Here is an 18,757-nt window from a genome sequence, read left to right as displayed (position 1 = left end):
TATTTCCTTCACTGATATATGCCAACCACTGGAACACAAAATATACTCAATAAATATTTGTTCATTGAGTGAAAGGTTGACATAGGCTATGACAGACCCAGATAAGCCAAGTAGAGAGGATGGAATGGTCAAAGGCAATTGATTTTTCCTGTAAGAATTCAATTCTAGCAATGACCATCAGTAAAAATAAAAGAAATCTGTTAGTAAAGCTAAACCAATTCCATCATGGGATACTTGCTGGGTTGTCATTGATGCTAAGATTTCTGACACTTTTTAAGGATCCCTCATTAGAAACAATATTGGTAGATAGAACCTAGGGATGCTTCAGGACTTTCAGTGAGGCTAATTTGAATATATGTTCCCTGTCTTGTTGAGATGAAGACATCACTGTGCCTTACCTCTAAGAACTTAGAACCTAGTGTCAGAAAAATCATTACTAAATAAATAAGTTCAGACAAACAAACAAAACAATTAGTAATATATCTCAGTTTGTTGGCAAAAGGTTCTAATTTGTAGTGAAAGCATTTATATATTAGGAAACATGGGCATATTAAATGATGTAATATATCTAGGTGTACATCTCTTTCAAATTAAGAAAAATATTAGTCAGATTCTACCTCTACAAAAGAATTCCAGTATCTTCTGAGAGGAAATATTTCACAAAGTCATAGGACTCCAAGCTAGAATCTACAATGCAATTGTTTTGCAATGCTGATAATTCCTTTACATGCAACCATAATTTATAATATCATTAAAATATCTCTGTGACTCTTCATTTATTATTGATTTCATGTCTTATCTCACCCTGTTTGTAGTCATGGCTCTTCCTACAAAAGCATGTCAATGTAAATCTTTACAACAAAATTGAAACTATGTAAAAATGAGTTAAATGCTTAGGATTTGTGGCATCCATTATTAACATCCATCAAATGCTAAAATTGTGTTGAGATCAAATAAAGGAAATTTGTTTTGTTTTGTTTTGGGTACCAGGGATTTAACTCAAGGAGACTCAACCACTGAGCCACATCCCCAGCCCTATCTTGTATTTTATTTAGAGACGGGGTCTCACTGAGATACTTAACACCTCACTTTTGCTGAGGCTGGCTTTGAACTCTTGATCCTCCCGCCTCAGCCTCAGCCTTCCAAGGCTCTGGCATTGCAGGAGTGTACCACCAAGTGAAGGAAATTTGAATAAAGAATGTTCTAACTTTCTTTGGCCACCATACAATGTTTATATGAGAATCACTGGTGATCCAAGGACTATTGTCTCTTTAGAGGATTTCATAATTTGGGTAATTGGGTTCAAGTTTACTTTGACAGTTTGGCTTTAAAACATTTGTGGGATGGCACAATAGTTACTATTGGTCAAATGCCTACATTTTCAACCACATTCCTTTTATCTATTCTATAATACTTTTCCTTTGTCATTAATTTTATTGCTGATAGTTTCTATTTGGACAAGAAATATGGTGCTTTAATCCCTTTTTTCAAAATCCACATGAGAATTATACCCGTCCCTTCAGTGTTTACCCCTAATATACCGAGACCTTGATTTTATAGTATAGTAATAATTTGTCTTCTTGTAGAAAATGGTATTCTTCTAAGTAACAGGTAATATATTCTTCTGTTTACACACACACAGAAACACATGCACATGATGCCAACAATAAAAAAATAAGATTTTTATGTCTAATTTTCATTGTCATAATTCAAGATTACTTATAAGGTGAAATGAAACAAGTGTATAATAAATTTATTATAATCATTATTTATTTACAATATTTCTTAAGTCCAAGAGAACTCAAAACATGTTTTCTTCAAGTTTGTCTCTCAATATTATGTGCATTTATGAAAATATATTTATTTCTTCAGATCAAAGACACTCTTAGTTATTGGATGTACAATTACTCTATGTGCCACCAAGATATCCAGAATGCTTCCAATCACTTTAAAATGCTATGAAGCTGAAGGCAAAAAACAGTCTTTTACATTAAAATATAAATATATTTTATATATTACCTTATATACTTATATATTTATTTTATATTTAAATTTTTATATATAAATATATAATATATATACATATATATATATATAATTTATATATTATCTTCCTATTCCTTGTTAAAATATAAATTGATATCTCACACATTTTGATTATATTTTTTAAATAAAATTGTCATTTCTGTACTATATTATGTGAAGGAATTTATATGAAAATCAGAACATATCATTGATGACAACTGCATTTTGGTGTAGGTTGCAGATATATTTTTCAGCAGTAATTATAATGAATCAAATAGATTTTTCTCTTTATATTATTGTGAAGTAGGTTGAGAGTATTATGAATGCATCATTCTTAGAAAAGCTGCAGATAGGTCATGAAATTTAATGAAATAACTAGCCTATCATAGAGATAAATTTACTTGGAAGATTAGATATGGCAATTGATGTAGGAGGTTCTGCTTCTGGTAATGATAGACTAGCTCATGAGACATTTCCTCTAATAGATAACAATTGTAATCTCCAGAGGAAAAATTAAATAAAATGAAGCAATTATCTGAAAGCAATAGAGAATGACCAGAAGCAGGCAGAAGATACAGAAGAGGAATCACCATTTGGAAGATGGAAATAGCACTAGATGTGTTTATCATTTTTAAAAAATATGTATTGCTTTTATCCTGAAAGCAAGCCCAATTTGTAGCATGTGAAGTAACAAAAAGTTAGATAGAAACTTACAGTTTTCTGGCTTGAAGAACTACAGGAAAGAGTTTGGTGGCTTTCATACAACTAGACAGGGATCCCATGGGAGGAAAAACCTCAAATTCTGCACATGAACTCTTCAAATCTCTAGCTGACTGCTGAATTTTATATGCATGTGGCGGACTCCAAAACATCCAGCATAGGCTGAGTCAAACGGATTTCTGCTATTTACCTCAGAAAAATTTTGAATTTGAGTTCAATCAGTTTTTAACCATTTTCTATTCCAAAGACCAACAAATACTGTACAAATAGAACCCAAACTAGAATTTCTACAATATTTTTATCCACAGTGTTGAGAATGCATTTAAAATTTGACCTACATTTGAGAAGAAAGGAAACCAATCTAAGACCATCCAGATTTTGCAATTAGTAGAAAAGGATGGTCAAACAGCTGTTATCATCATGTTTATAGACAGAAAGTAAAATATGATTTAATGAACGAACAAAAAGTTTCACATAATAAGGAGAACAAAAAGAACCAAATGCTAATTTTAGAATTGAAAACAGTATCTATGAAAACATATATAATATCTTAATGTCTAATATGATTAGTACTAAAAACATGATAAAGAGAAGGAAGGAAGGATGAAGGAGGGAAGGAGGGAGAGAGGGAAAAAAACTGTAGCTGAAGAACATTTTCACCTTTAAACTCCATGTATTTAAAGTTTGTGTTAATAGTAAAAATCACCAAATTAATAGACTAGAACACTTCTTCTTTTGAGTCCTTCTCTTCTATGAATAAAGTGTCCAATCTTTTTTTTTTTTTTTTACATTATGTTTTATATTCCACGTACTTTGTCAGACAGATACACTCAGCTTAAAATGTTCTGATGCGCTGACTATAATCAAATGTATTTTAAGTTCAGGAACAGGACACCATTTGTCAGACATCATTTAATGTGATCTTCCATTACAAAATGTAAAATCTTAATCCACTGTATTTCTAGCCCTTCTGAGCACTTAATTTTTTTTTTTTTTTTTTTTTTACTTTTAGTTTACATTTGCTATATCCGAAATCCAGACACAATGGCTTTCAATAGAATTTATATTCTGTAAGAGAAAAGATCATGGATTTCTGGTTGAAATTAAGTTTACAAATGACTTTGATAAAAACTATTTTAATAAAAGTATTAATGAAATATTGTATCAGTAAATATTAAAAGGAACTAGAACAGTAAATGATCCTGATGGATCAATCCCTAGAAAAAAAATTATCGGTATTGTATAAAGCTAAATGCATAACCACACACTAATTATCTTAAATTGATATATATTTTCTTCACTTTTCTGCTCCACTGAAGATCATTATACTGACACTTATAATATAAAACATTTTAAGAAAAAAGTAAGATAAATGATCTCAGGCCTTAACCATAATCAGTGTAAAAGTCAACCATGAAGTTTCAAAATGAGAAATAAATCATACAGGTTTTTCTTTGACTTATATAGGCATTTTAATTACATTATTTTTAACTTAGTTACTATCCACTCCCATATAGATATTTTTTCCCCTTCTAGCTATGTATTTAAGTGTTGCAGAATTAAATTGGAACAAAAAAATAGAACAGAAATGTTATAAATAATTATTTAATTTCTACATAATTAAAACAACCCAATTTAACAATGCTGGAACAATTACAATGAGAAAAATAGATAACTAACAGTAGAAAATTGTTTTTTATATCCATTATTATTTTCATGTCTAAAAATAATTTTAAGGGGAAAATAGCCATTTTATTCTTAATATAATCTGCTTTCTTCCTCTACCACCAAATTTTGCATAGGTATTTCCAGGACAGAGCCAATATCTTATTCACCTTTGTCTTCTCCAAAGTACCAATGTATTTAAATAGAATATTAGATACTTAAAATTCTAGATAAGTGAAGATTTCTCATTTAAAGAAGAAAATTTTTTTCTGAAAGCTTTGACTCATTCTGGATTTATGCACATTAACAATTTTTCAACTCTTATACTTAGTTTTCAATTAAAATATATAAGAAAACATTTTAAACTAAAATATAAGAATTTTAAATTCAATAGCTTTTGTTATGGGCTATATTATACACAAGGTAAGTTAATATGTTAAATCCAACTTCCAGGCCTTCAAACTCTGACAATTTGGAGATAGGGTCCTTAAAGAGAAAATGAAGTTTAAATGGGATTGTTAGGATGAATTCTAATGCACTATAACTGGGATTCTTAAAAACAGAGGGAAGATCATGTGAATAAACAGAGAAAAGACAGTAGAAACCAAACTTGCTGACACTTTCAACTTGAGCTTTTTGCCTTCAGAATTGTTGAAAGTACATTTCTATTTTTTGGGACACCCACACTGGGGTACTTATTGTAGCTCTAACAAACTAATACAGCTAATGTTACAAGAAAGGTATAACATGTTCAGTTTCCAGTTTCCATGGAGTTATTATTTTAATAAGATCTGAGTATTGTTTACAATTATATATTTATTCTACCATGTTTTTGTAGGTAAACATTTGAAATTTAAAAAAAACTTCATTATTTTATTTTACAAGTTTTGATACTTTGATACACTGATATTATAGTGTAAGAGTATAATTAAAACTCATTTTAAAATTCAGAAAAAAAGTGCACTAAATTAAAAATTTTGGGAAATAGAATAGAGATTTTTCAAGAAATTAAAAATGGAACAAAGCTTTGACCCAACAAACACACTACTGGGTATATATTTGAAGAAGAAATTGGTATGTTTGAAAGATGTCATCCTTATACTCATGTGGTAGCTCTGTTCATAATAGCCAAGATATGAAAGCAAACTAAGAATCCATCAACAGATGAATGTATGAAGAAAATGTGATGTACATTCACAATGGGGTACTGTTCAGCCAAAAACTATAAAGAAATTTTGTCATTTGTAACAATATGGATGAACCTGGAGATTTCTATGTTAAGAGCATTAAATGTGGCTCTAAAAGACGCCACAGGATCTCATGCACATGCAGAATCTAAAATCGTAATTTCTTAAGAGTAGAAAATAGAATGGTGGTTACCAGAGATAGGGAAAGTTGGGGAGGGTAGATTAGGGAGTTGTTGGTCAAAGAATACAAAAGATATAGTTCAAAGTCCTATTATACAACATGGTGACTACAGCCAAAGGTGAGATATTATAGTCTTGAAAAATGCTGAAAGTGGACATTAAATGTTTTCACTGCAAAGTGATGATTATGTGAGGTAATGCATATGTTAATTAGCTAGATTTAAACATTACGTTAGGCCTATATACTTTAAAATTATAGGTTGTGTATAATAGTTACAATAAAGCAATGGAATAAAATCAGAATTTTTGTTTAAAGGAAAATTGCTGAATTTTCAGGAAAGACATTTTGTATGAACTTAAGCAATTTTACAGAAAATTTGAAGAAAGGATAATAGTTTAATACAAAATCATGGAACTATTACTTCAGCATTTGTTATGCACAGTCCATATTTTTCTTGGCTGAATAAGAAAACCCAAAGATCTAAAGAATTTTTTGTTTTGCTTGTTTGTTTTATTGTGCTAAGAAAAAAAAATTGTAGAGAGTATTCCCAATGGTCAAAGTGGGAAATCAGGATTAAAAAATAAATCCAGCAAAAAAGAGACTATTATATTTTCAAAAACTTTGATCTTATCATGAGGAAAAAGGTTAAAGCTTGGAGGTAAAAAATGCTATGATTTTTATAAAGTGTTTACAGATACTTAATTTAAATATATTACATATTCCCTGAGATATTTATAGATATTTATAGATAAATGACATTTTACATTTATTCATTTATTCATTTTACATTTATTCATTTATTATTCCACATTTGAAAAGTCAAGGGCAGTCTTCTTGGCTGTTTCAAATTTGGGATGTGATCACCTCAAATGCCTTTGTTTAAACAATATAGAAAAAAATATCACCAATTTAGAGATGATTTCCAAACAATCTTATTATTATAGGGGAGATAGACCCTGGTAAGTACTAATCCCTTGAATAAACTTATCTCAATACATATAATTTTTAATGTAATTTAGTGTTCTGATCTGTATTTTAAGAAAGCAATATTTTGCTAGTGTGTGCACAATCATAGTTATCTAAAGGTGACAAAACAGAACTGAAAATTTTATATTTTTGACAGAGTCTTATTTTCTGGATAGAGCTAACATCCTGAATATAATTTTATATTATTGTTATTAATATTTATTTCTATACTAAAGAAGAAATTAATTTTTAATGGTAACAATAATGCACATTTTAAAGTTAACATATAATTCTTAAAGTTTTCAAAAACTTAAAGATTATTTAAAATATTAGTTATAATTTTTAATCCTGAAACTAGCAAATACCTTATTAAGAATTTATTGCAACATTGCTAATATTGCTTGGGTGTCAGTCCTGTAGAAACAAGCTTGTTAGAATTAGAAATATTTGGTGAAGAATAATTGAACAATTTTTGTATGGCATCTCTCTATAGTTAATCCTATAATTGTTATCCATGAAGACTGTTTTGAGTTAAATAGTGCATTTACATGTACTATCAGGGCCACAGTGACAGTATGGCTGCTCATATAGGCAGACAGAGTCTAATTCTGATTCAATTTTAGAAGAAGACAAAAGAGATGAAAAAAAAAAAAGGAAGGGAATGATGGAGAAGGGATGACAAGGAATAAAAGTAAAATCAAAGTTAACTTCCATATTTAAAATTTTAAAAGTCTAGATGTGTCATAACAAATTTAGAGAGCAGTAAATTAACTCTAAGAACTAGAAATCATATCTATAATGGAATGATATGATTGTATTATAAACCACCGGTAACCTTCTCCAAGGTATTTGCTAGGTCATACTGAAAAAAAAATAAAATAAAAAGAGAACTTTTCATGAAGAACAACTATTGCCAAAGTATGGTTCTAATTTTTCATGAATACAGATTCCTAAATCATTCTCTTTTTTCATGTATGTCTAAAAATGGCTCTCAGTTATTTTAGGCAAGTGTGTTTACAGCTTATTCCTGATTTCTAAGTGAATCTGCAGAATGAACTACACAATGATCAATAAATAGAAATGTTGAATTCATGTCTGTAAAAGAAGATGTCAATTGCTACTTATATCCTATTCCTCAATAAATCTTAACACCATGAGGGAAAGAACTCTATTTCGTTCAACGTTGTATTAAACTAAATAGTTTATTGTCAAGCATATTATTTAGGTATTGAATGAAGGAAAGAAAGAAAAAGCGAATGGGTATGGATGGGACCAACTCCATCCGTGATTGCTCACCCATGCTTTTCAACCTGAGTGAAGCATGAAGCAAAATCAAGGTGAGTTCACTGATAATGAATGTTACAGAAAGCTACTCATACTATATAGTCAACACCCTCTAATATTGCTGTGAAAATAAAGCCCTTCAATCTGATATACATTAACTTCATTAGTTATATCCAACTGAATGATTTTTAGTTGTCTCTGGACTTAAGCTCCCTATTTTCAATTGTCTCCTAGATAAATTGCCTATAGAAATTTGTTACTACAAACTCAGTGGGGTAAAAGCCAAGTCTGTTCCCCTATTCCTGATCTGTGAGATCTCATTGTACTAGGCCAAACACAAAATAGTAGAAAATTGTAGTGACCCCTTGTCAAATGTCTTCCTTAACCAGTTAGGCTACTTTGTCAACACACTTGTTGCTTTCTTTTGTTTTCTTTTTCTTCTACCTTGTCTCTCATTTCTTACCTAATCTCATTTCATTAGTTATTCATGACACTACCTTTATTCTACTCAAGATTTCAGATCAATCATTCTATGTCTCAAATTAGTGTAATAAAAATGTTACTAAATTCAATACAAATTGCTCAAATTGGCATCCAAAATCAAAGCTCAACACAGCATTTAGGATTCAGTACTAATAATTTGCTAATTTGGCACAATAGATTAATCCAGTTGAGTCACTTCTCTTCCTGACACAGTTGCTGAAGTTGTTTCTTTTCCCTAAAAATCACCATCTCCCAAACTGTTAAAATCCTGTAACTTCATAAAGCACAGAATAGTTACTATTTTTGAAATGCCTTGATATTTCCTAACAGAAATGATTATTTTTTCCTCTAAATCACCCATATATTTTTGATGATGCTAAGTATAATCTGTCTAGTGATTCAAGTATTTTTATATTTTTCTTAAACTTATTAGATGTATTTATGAACTACCTTACCATGAAAACTCTATTCACCTTTGTATCAATTATAGAACATAGCTCCATGACTTAAAGAGTGGTCAAAAGTCATTGAATAAAGTTAAAATTTCAGCAAACTAAATAAAACAGCCACTCAAATTTATGCCAAAGAGCCTTTGGAGTCTATAGAAAACTTTGGTACTCACTTAGGGAATTCCTCACCACAATGTGTGATAGCTGCTCTGTGACTCAAGAGTAAACATTTGGATGTCTGACTGGAACCATCTTTGTGGTTTGGTGGTCTTTGAAACAGAATGTATTTGAAGGACTGTTATCAACCAAAATACTTTTTTGGTTCTTTTTCCATACAGGTACTGACCACAAAGAGGAGTCCCAAGTGACTAAAGTAGAGGAAACATTTACTCTCATTCAGCTATTTTCTGTCTAGAAGGCTGCTGACCATGCTGTAACCCATGCTTGCTGCTGAATCAGGGAAAGGAAATGAAAGGGAACCACTGGTACCCTTGGGCAAGTGGCCCAAACACACGCCTACGTGACTGCCAAATCCAAGGAGATGAAGATGATGACTGAAAGCACAAAAATGGATATTTTTTTTTTTCTGGTAAATAAACTTAGTAGATTGCTTAAAAAATGGCACTAATGAACTTGTATTATTACTTAATACAACACACACAACAAGACCCAGCACAGGCCCGCCCCCACTGACCAGCAGATCCACACAGAAGGCCAGGCTTAGGTCTAGGTCCACAAGACCAACCAGCAGACCCATGCCTGAGCCCAACCCCAGACCTAGGACCATCCCATAAACCTGTGCAGGAAAAAAGGACAAGGTTATTTCCAGAAACACCAAGCCAACCAGGAGACCCATGCTGGAACCTGGGCCCCAGCCATCCAGCAGACCCAAACCAAAACCCAGCCCTACCCCATCTCTATCTTAGGACACTGCAGCCATCCCCATAGCCTTCCCCATGCAGTAGCCTCAGCCTTGAGACAACAGATAGGGCCTGGAGGCAGCTGTATTTCTGAACAGACAGCCCACCTTTTTAGCCCCATCTCCTAAAGTGATTTCATCCATCTTGAGACACCCCCAGTGCTTTCTTGAGTTACCTCCACTATTGCCACCACCACCTTTAGTTGCATTAGCATTTATGATGGGACACCAGCTGGGGTCTAGAAGCCTAATACCAAGGTGAGGTACAGGTAATCTTCAGGAACACTGTAAGATTATAAGGTAGAATCTGTAATACCTCAGATCTGCAGTGGAAGAAAGAAAGACAGAAACATAGACAATATGAAAAAAACAAGGGAGGAAAGTGCCCCAAACAAATCAAATGCATTTGATAAAATATCAGAGAAGGAGTTTAAAATGTACATAACTAAAATGATCCACAAATTAAAGAATGACCTAAGTTAGCAAATACAGAAAAAAAAATCACTCCAACAAAGAGATAAGAGAGCAAATACAGGCAATCATGTATTATTATTAAAGAAAGAAGTCATCATTCTTATTTTAGATATTCTTATTTTTGTTTAGTGGTGATCAAACTCAGACCATGAGCATGCTAGGCAAAAGCTCTATCATTAAGTCACACTTCCAACCTTTCAAATTCAGTTTCTTCAGAGAATATTTACCTTGTCTTAGCAATGTTCATAGTAAAAGATAAGATTAAATTTAAAAAATCACTTTGCACCTACTAAAAATAATGAAGGTGTATCTCAGAAATAAATCTTTATAACTTTCTCTTCACTTAGAAGTGTCTACATTTTTTTCTAATGTAGGTAAGTCGTACATATGATATCTTGTCATAACAGATAAAAAATAAACCATTTCTACAATATATATCCAATATATTTGAGAGTATATTGTTGTTTTTCAGTCATTAATTATATTTTATAGTTTTATATGTGTACCTAAAATAAGAATGTTGACCTCTTTCTTTATATAATAAATTTGTGTTAGATTAATTTGTAATAATTTGTTTGGTACTATCAAGATGAAAGAAGCTTCAAGGAATTCTTAGGGTAATAAGAGGTCCTAATAATCCATTATTATCCATTAAATTTATATATATATATATATATATATATATATATATATATATATATATTTATAATTCAATAAATAGTACTTCTCATATGAATACTTATTTATTTTCAAATGCCTGTAGATACTATTATAATATTAAACAAGTACATTTATTTTAATGTCACTGACCTCATAATAGTTTGATTGTTACATGTTTTTCTGATTAGACTTGCTAAAATTCTCCTTAATACCATGTAGAGATCTACAAAGCACTCTGACACTAAAAACCAGTTCCTTGAACTTTACAAAAGTTTATGTACTAACATACTCTATTTGAACAAAGTATTTGTCTTTAACTGATGTAACCTAATCTATTTCTTTTTGTCTTTAGTTAGTGGAGATTCAAAATATCTGGTTATGATTAAATATTCATAATCTCTTAATTTAAAGTTACATGATTCAGATTATGTTTTATTTTTTGAAGAAAACAGAAAATGTACCCCACAAAATGCCCTATGTATAATTTTTAAAATTTCTATCCTGCCTGAAAGATGCTAGTGTTTCACACTTCAACGTATATTAGGCCGGCAGTATGGTCAAGTGCTGTATTGGACAATTATTGGTGCTTAGTTGCTGCTCAACACATGTCAAATATAAGTAATTAAAACGATAATACCCCCAAGCAAAACATTAAAATTTTTACATTTCAAAAGGGGCTCATTAAAACCAGATGATTATCTTGGCTCATAGGACTTGGCTAAAACCTCCATATCAAATCCATAATCTTACTTGCTAGCATCACAGAATCACAGACTCAAGACCGTGAAGGGTCCTCCAAAGTTTATTTGACCTCTTTCCCAGCTGCTAAATTTAAAATATCCTAGAGAGGCTATCTAACATCTCTACAAATTCACATGCAAGAATACTCCAAGAAACTTTACATCATTAAAAGGCTTAATTTTTTCAGTAGGCAAACAAATAAACACAAAACCTTCATTATTTCATTCTGCTAAAATTCCCTTGAGGCAATCTTAGCTCTTTCCTTTTTTGCTTCTCTACAGTGAAATAGAACAGCACAAGTTAGAAGGGTGACATTGAATAATAGTTCACTCTATCTCTAATATGCAAGCAGCACAAACTGTCTTGTTTATTATTACCAGCCATGAGATATTTAAATTCTTCATAAAAATTCATAAGTGAAACTCTGAAAATTTGTAAAGTTCATGTTTGGTTAATGTGCATATTTATTATGTTTGAGCAACTGATAGAGTCAGTTATGTAGTAGTCATTATCAGGAAGAGTAAAGTGAAAGGAAATTGATCAAATTTCCTTAGGAATATCCATTTTATAAAAATCATATTTTACCTAATAACAAGACTTCATATAGACAACTAGTGAGGTAATAGGTAAATATCCTCAAGGAGTTTATGAGTCTACCCATTGGAAGTATGCATACTTTATCAAAATTAATCTTAGGTTGTATTAAATCAGTTAATAGGCATACACTATTTTTAATATACTGATTGGAAATAACTTTTTATTTTACTTTTGAAACCCATGGGAATTTATCATTCTGCAAATAATCCTAAAACCTACGAATTATAGTGCTTAATAAAGTAGTCCCTTTCCTCCCATTTATAGTATACTCAGAAATATTTAATGTATATTTCCTTTCTGCCACTGTACCTCAAATTGACATAATTAAGCAGTCTAAACTTCAGTTTAGAAAGAAGGTGAAGTTTTATACCATAAAGCTGATGGCATGTAAGAGAAAAGACAGTCTTTTGAAGTTCAGATAAATAGTGAATCATCATCATTTTCCAGCCACACCTGTTCACGCTGAGCACTGCAGTCTCCCTAGTTGAGTATAGGATGCTGCTGATTGCAGCTCACTCAGAACATTTATCAGGAAAACTCATTTTGTCCTTTCAGCTGAGAAAAATGGAAAAAGCAATACAATGGAGATACAAGATATTTAATATGCTTCGTTATGAAGATACAGTATCTATTTCCTTCATACATCATTCGAAAAGCATGATACATTTAAGGTACTGAATTATTTTCACTTGCTTAAATGAGTTAATATAATTAATATTCAATTCGCACACCTACATTAAGTATAGATTTTCATATCAATGTAAGATTTAATCTAATATAAAATAAAAAATCATGTTCTTATAGTAAAAGAATATCAATTTATTTTTCCTCCTGAGTGCTCTTCTCTATGCTATGCATGTTATTATGTGGTGTTCAATTCCTAGAAAAAGAGAAAAATTTCTTTTCTGTGGACAAGAGTAGCCACATGATTAAATATTCTGTTCGCTTAATGTAAGCACCTGTTTTGATTCTAAAGCAATCATATACTTCTTAGTTATGGTTGATTCTTGGGTCAAAGCCAAACTCTATAAAAATCTATACATCAATCCATTTACGGTTATGTATCTATTTTTAAAAAAATTGATATTCATATAATGGTGACATGAATTTTACAGTCTGACAATTTAAAATACTTTTCTTTAAATAAAAAATTCACAAATCTATTGTGACTATGACTTTATAAATCCCATGATAAACTGTCAAGATACATGTAGCTCAAGTTGACTTAGAGTTAGGTTTCCATCTTAACTATCACTTACATTCCACTTAACTATCTTGCCTCTAATCCATTATTCTATTTTCGGTTAGTTCTTCCTTTGCTTTGGAACTATAGAAGGGTCTAATGCAGAGGTACATAACCTTTAGTGACGTTGAGACATGTAAGTTCATTACCTCATCTCATGTCTTTGTCAGCCCTTCTTTTTTTTCCTCTGTGATAGTCATGTAGTGTTAGCCTAGGTAAGATTTCTTCATTTGGGAAGAGACAGTAATATGTCCACATAAAGCTCTATACCTTTATTGGCAAAACTAACAGAATCTGAAGAATGTACATTTAGCATCTCTCTCTAGCATCTGCGTTTTAAATCCTAGAAAAGAGTTTATATTGCCATCATTAAGCCAATAACTGGTCAAAGTAATGGGTAATATGGTAAGTCAGACCGAGGACATAGAATTCTCTGTTGCAGGAAGGAAAGTAAGGTGGAAGGGCGTTTATGACAGTGGTCCTACCATAGTAGGTGAGATGTGGATCTCCAAAAACCAAGAATGCAGATGGCTGTTAACATATTAAATGAGGGAAAACAATAGGATTAAAATTATGTCTATGTAATTTTACCTTATAGCTGTCCAGTCAATACATAGATGTACAATTCAATGAATAACTCCACCTAACATAATTATTTCACTTATAATAGAAATTTACTCATTCTCTCCCTCCTGGGCCCAACCCAAGGACACACTCTTTAAGTCATCTTTTTTAAAGCCAATGCCACTTGCTAAAGTGCATGTCTCTTAATTAAGTCCAGATGTGAGTCCTTACAGTACTATGCCAGTGTTCTAACTATAAATATAACCATTTGCATCTTACCCAACTGAGAATTGTTAGGAAAAATAGAGACAGAACAATAAATACTCTATTTTGAAAAACAAAAAAAACATTAATTACAAGCTCCTCCTTCTCTACTAATGCCATAAATTTATTACCCAGCTCCTTTGCCCATTGTTCTCCACAGTCACACTCAGGAGGACACCAGGGAACATAATGCCCCCCTTGCACAGGGCTCTGTGATCTAAACAGTAGTTAAGAGTACTTGTCTTGGTCCTACAGGTCCTTGAGAGAATCAGATAGATGATTTACACATGTGGATTTCCCTAACAATACAAATATATTCAGAATAATTCCAGTCAATTGTCATCAAAAGTAAAATCTTAGCATATCATGTTTCTTAAATCTACACCTTCGGGCTGAATTTTCTCTCTCAATAATACTGAAGATTTAGAGATTCTGGTTATATTTTCTATTTATCAGGTTAACGGCTTACCAGAATAAGGAGGCAGAGGCACTTGCCTATGTATATGTAATATCTGTGATTAAAGAAGAGAAAAATAAATGATTTTTAAGAGATCTTATATATTTGGCTTTCCACATTCTTCCAATGTTTCCATCTTATTTCCTATTCTATCTCTCATCTTCTTGGTCTGTCTAAAAGACATTGTCCAAATTCCAGTGGCCATGGATTGAAAACTGGATTGCTTTCTAGACTAAGACAATAGGCTTATATGACTGTTTTTTTAAACAATGAAAAAGAAGAAATAAAATAGGGGCTGGGACAGTAGCTCAATGGTAGAGCACTTGCCTCATACACTTGAGGCACTGGGATCTATCCTCAGCACCATATAAAAATAAATAAATAAGAATTAAAGAAAGAAAGAAAGAAAGAAAGACCTCTCCTTAAAAGAAAGGAAATAAAGGAACAGAAAACCTTGAAAAGTAGTTTTAAAATTGCACATGGTAAAAAAAAAAAAATCAAATAGTGCCAAAAATTTACAATGGTAATAATTTTCACTGTATTCCATGACCCTCAAATTTTAGTTCCTTAGCTAAAGGTGATCATTGAAATCTTTCATGTATTTCCAAAAATGTTCCAGGCATGTATGTCTTTTATAATGTGATACTTATGCATACTCACCAGAATGTCTACATAATGATGGGAAAATACAAAATATGACAATAAAGTGAAGAAACTGATCATTTATACACTGCTGATTAGAATTTTAACTGGTACAGATGTTTTAGAAAACAGTTTTGTCAGCATCTCCTAAAGATAAACCTGTATATGCTTTATGACTAAGTAATTCCACGCCCAGGTACAGAACCATAAAAAATGTGTTCCTGTGTACACAAAAAGACATAAATGAAATTGTTCATAGCAACAGTATTTCTGGTAACCTCAAATTTAAAAATGTTTATCAAAAGTAAAATGAATAAATACGTTGTGTTTTATACATACAAATGCACCTAAGGCAATGAGAATGAAAAGCCACCAGTATTTGCAGCAGTATGAATAAAAGTCACTAATAGGAAGCTTAATGAAATACATCAGAAACAAAACATAGTATCATATATAATTCCATTCACATTAAATATACCAAAGGAGAAATTAATCTGTCATTAGGAGTCAGAATAATATTTGTCCCTGGGACTTGGTAGCAACTAGAAGGATTCTGTCTCTAAATATTTTGGGATCTAGGGTATAAATTTGTGAAAATACATTAACTAGTGTATGTACTTTTCTAAATATATATTAAGCCTCAAAAATAGTTGAAAGATAAGAGGATAGTGGAAAGAGATCACATAGTTTAATCACATATTAAATAAACAGTTTTAGTGAATGTAGTAGAGTTCTATTTAGGACTAGGGTGCTTTGTTTACTAGCACGATAGTAAATATAATATTATAATATGCATAGTTCTATTTTGATATGTACCTACATATTTTTAAGTTTAGAATATTATTGAGATATTGAAACTTAAGGGAGATTATATCTTAGGAGGAATAATATTCTTTTGGCAGAAAATTTATTAAGATGGTATTTTGCTTTACTCACAAAACTTTTTTTTAATTAAGTGCTTAGATACATTATACATAAAATATTATATCATAATATTTAATACATGTATGAACATATTTTATATCTCTCATGTATATATATTCATTTAAAATAATGAAACTAGATAAGAAATGGAAGCAACTCAAATGCCCACCAACGATTAGTGTAAAAACAAAATGTGAAATATCTTTAAAATAGAATATTGTTCAGCCTTAAAAAAGAAGAAAATGCTACTGCATGTAATAGCATGGATGCATCTGGAGGACATTGTGCTAAGTGAAATAAGCCAGTCACCAAAAAACTAATACCATATAATTTCATTTACATGAGATTCTAAAATAATTAAATTCATGTAAATAAAAAGTAGAATGCTGACTACCAGGCATGCGTATTGGAGAGAGGGAAAAAGGGAATTGCATTTTATGTATATAGAGTTGGAGATTTGCAAGATATGGACGTTCCAGTGATCTGTGTCACAGCAATATGAATATTCTGATCAGTGCTGAATTATACACTTAAAAATGGTTTTAATGGCAAAATTTGTTATGTGTTTTTACCAGAATAAAAATGTAAAATGAGACATAATAAGTCCCAAATGTTATGTTTATCATCTGTTTCTTGTAGACTCATTATCCAACCTAACATGATAATAGAAGACATTCAACAGTGTCTTTGTTACAGATAGTGCAGATGATAGTTTCATTTCTATCACAATAAGACAAATGGAAAAATAATTATATTATATGATAATTAACTAAAAGAGTAATAGTAATATGGCAATCACTTCAACAATGTATTTATATTTTTATTTTCTATACCAAATACTGTGTTTTCCTCTTAAATAAATTATGATCTCTAAGCACTAAAAAAATCTTTCATTTTGGAGTCTAGCCAGATGCAGTGGCTCACTCCTGCAATCCCAGCAATTTAGGAGGCTGGGACAGGAGGATCACAAGTTGGAGGCCAGCCTCAGCAATTTAGTGACACCCTCAGCAATTTAGTGAGACTCTGTTTCAAAGAATAAAAAGCACGGAGGATCTGTTTCAGTGGTTAAGTGCCTCTGGGCTCAATCCCTGGTACAAAAAAAAAAAAAAAAAACATTATAGAGCTACATTTTTAAATTAAGGAAATTAGGATTCTGAGAGTTGAGGGAGCTATACAACCACACACCACTACAGAGAGTAACAGAAACACAAGACCAGATCTTGGGCTTATGGTCTCACTCACCATTATGTCATGTTGCTTTAGAAAATGGTAAGGTTCTGTTCTTTGTAATTACATCTTCTTAAGTAATATCTAATCTTGAAGTAAACTGCTGATGGCTTCCTATGCTAATAAGAGAAAACTCTACCATTTAGTGACCAAATCTGGCTTTTAGTCTATATGCAGCAACTCAGTAAGAAACTTAATTTAAAAATTCAATTTAAAACTTTAAAACATTTTTATAATTCTAACTTAGTTGAGACTATACATTAAAAACTGAATGGCCCAATCTCCGGTCACAGAGATCATGTAAAGTTGAACTTTGAGTCAAGCTTGTTTGCTTACCAAATTTGGTATATGTTAAATGGTATGTAGCTCCCATAAATACAGGGAGCATGAAAGGTCTTCACCACATCAGAGTTTGGATAACACTTCATTTCACCAAACACAAATATAATATAACTTCTCTATTCTATATTTAAGGGGCAGGTGTTGACCATATAATAGTAACTTTACTAAAGTAATGTCAACTGGCAAAATATACCCCACGAACAATATTGGTAAATACAGTAGGCTCATAAGGAAAAATGCACTGTTTATTTCTGTTTTCCAAACAGGAGGAAGGGTTACAGCACATGGTAATTACCTTGAGGCTCTTTGCTTCACAAAAGGTAGCTTTCAATTTCATGACCACAATTCTGGAGAATGCAACCAGCTGTGGTCACAGTCTCTACAGGCCCACCTTAAAACTCTCCCTGCCAATCAGAGCCCAAAATCCTGTTGTGGGAGTGGACAATTGAAAGCTTTAGGCTTCAACTTTCAGAAAGAGAATAAACTAGCCCTATGATTGAGGCCACTGTGGAAACATGATCTCCTCATGACAGATGTGGTAGCATTAAGCTGTCCTCAATATCCCTTAGCTGTGAAATAACAGCAGCAAAAACAAAACCCTTTCCAAAGTGGATCATTTTAACTTAAGTGGAATGAACTGAAGGTCTTTTCATCAGAGTCAGTCAACTCAAAGCAACAAATATTTGCTTGTGTAATATGTGTAAGTTGCTATGTTCTATTATAGAGAACATAACACATAATAC

Source organism: Marmota flaviventris, chromosome 1, assembly GCF_047511675.1.
Source record: "Marmota flaviventris isolate mMarFla1 chromosome 1, mMarFla1.hap1, whole genome shotgun sequence".
NCBI classification, from domain to species: domain Eukaryota; kingdom Metazoa; phylum Chordata; class Mammalia; order Rodentia; family Sciuridae; genus Marmota; species Marmota flaviventris.
This window is presented reverse-complemented; position numbering follows the sequence as displayed.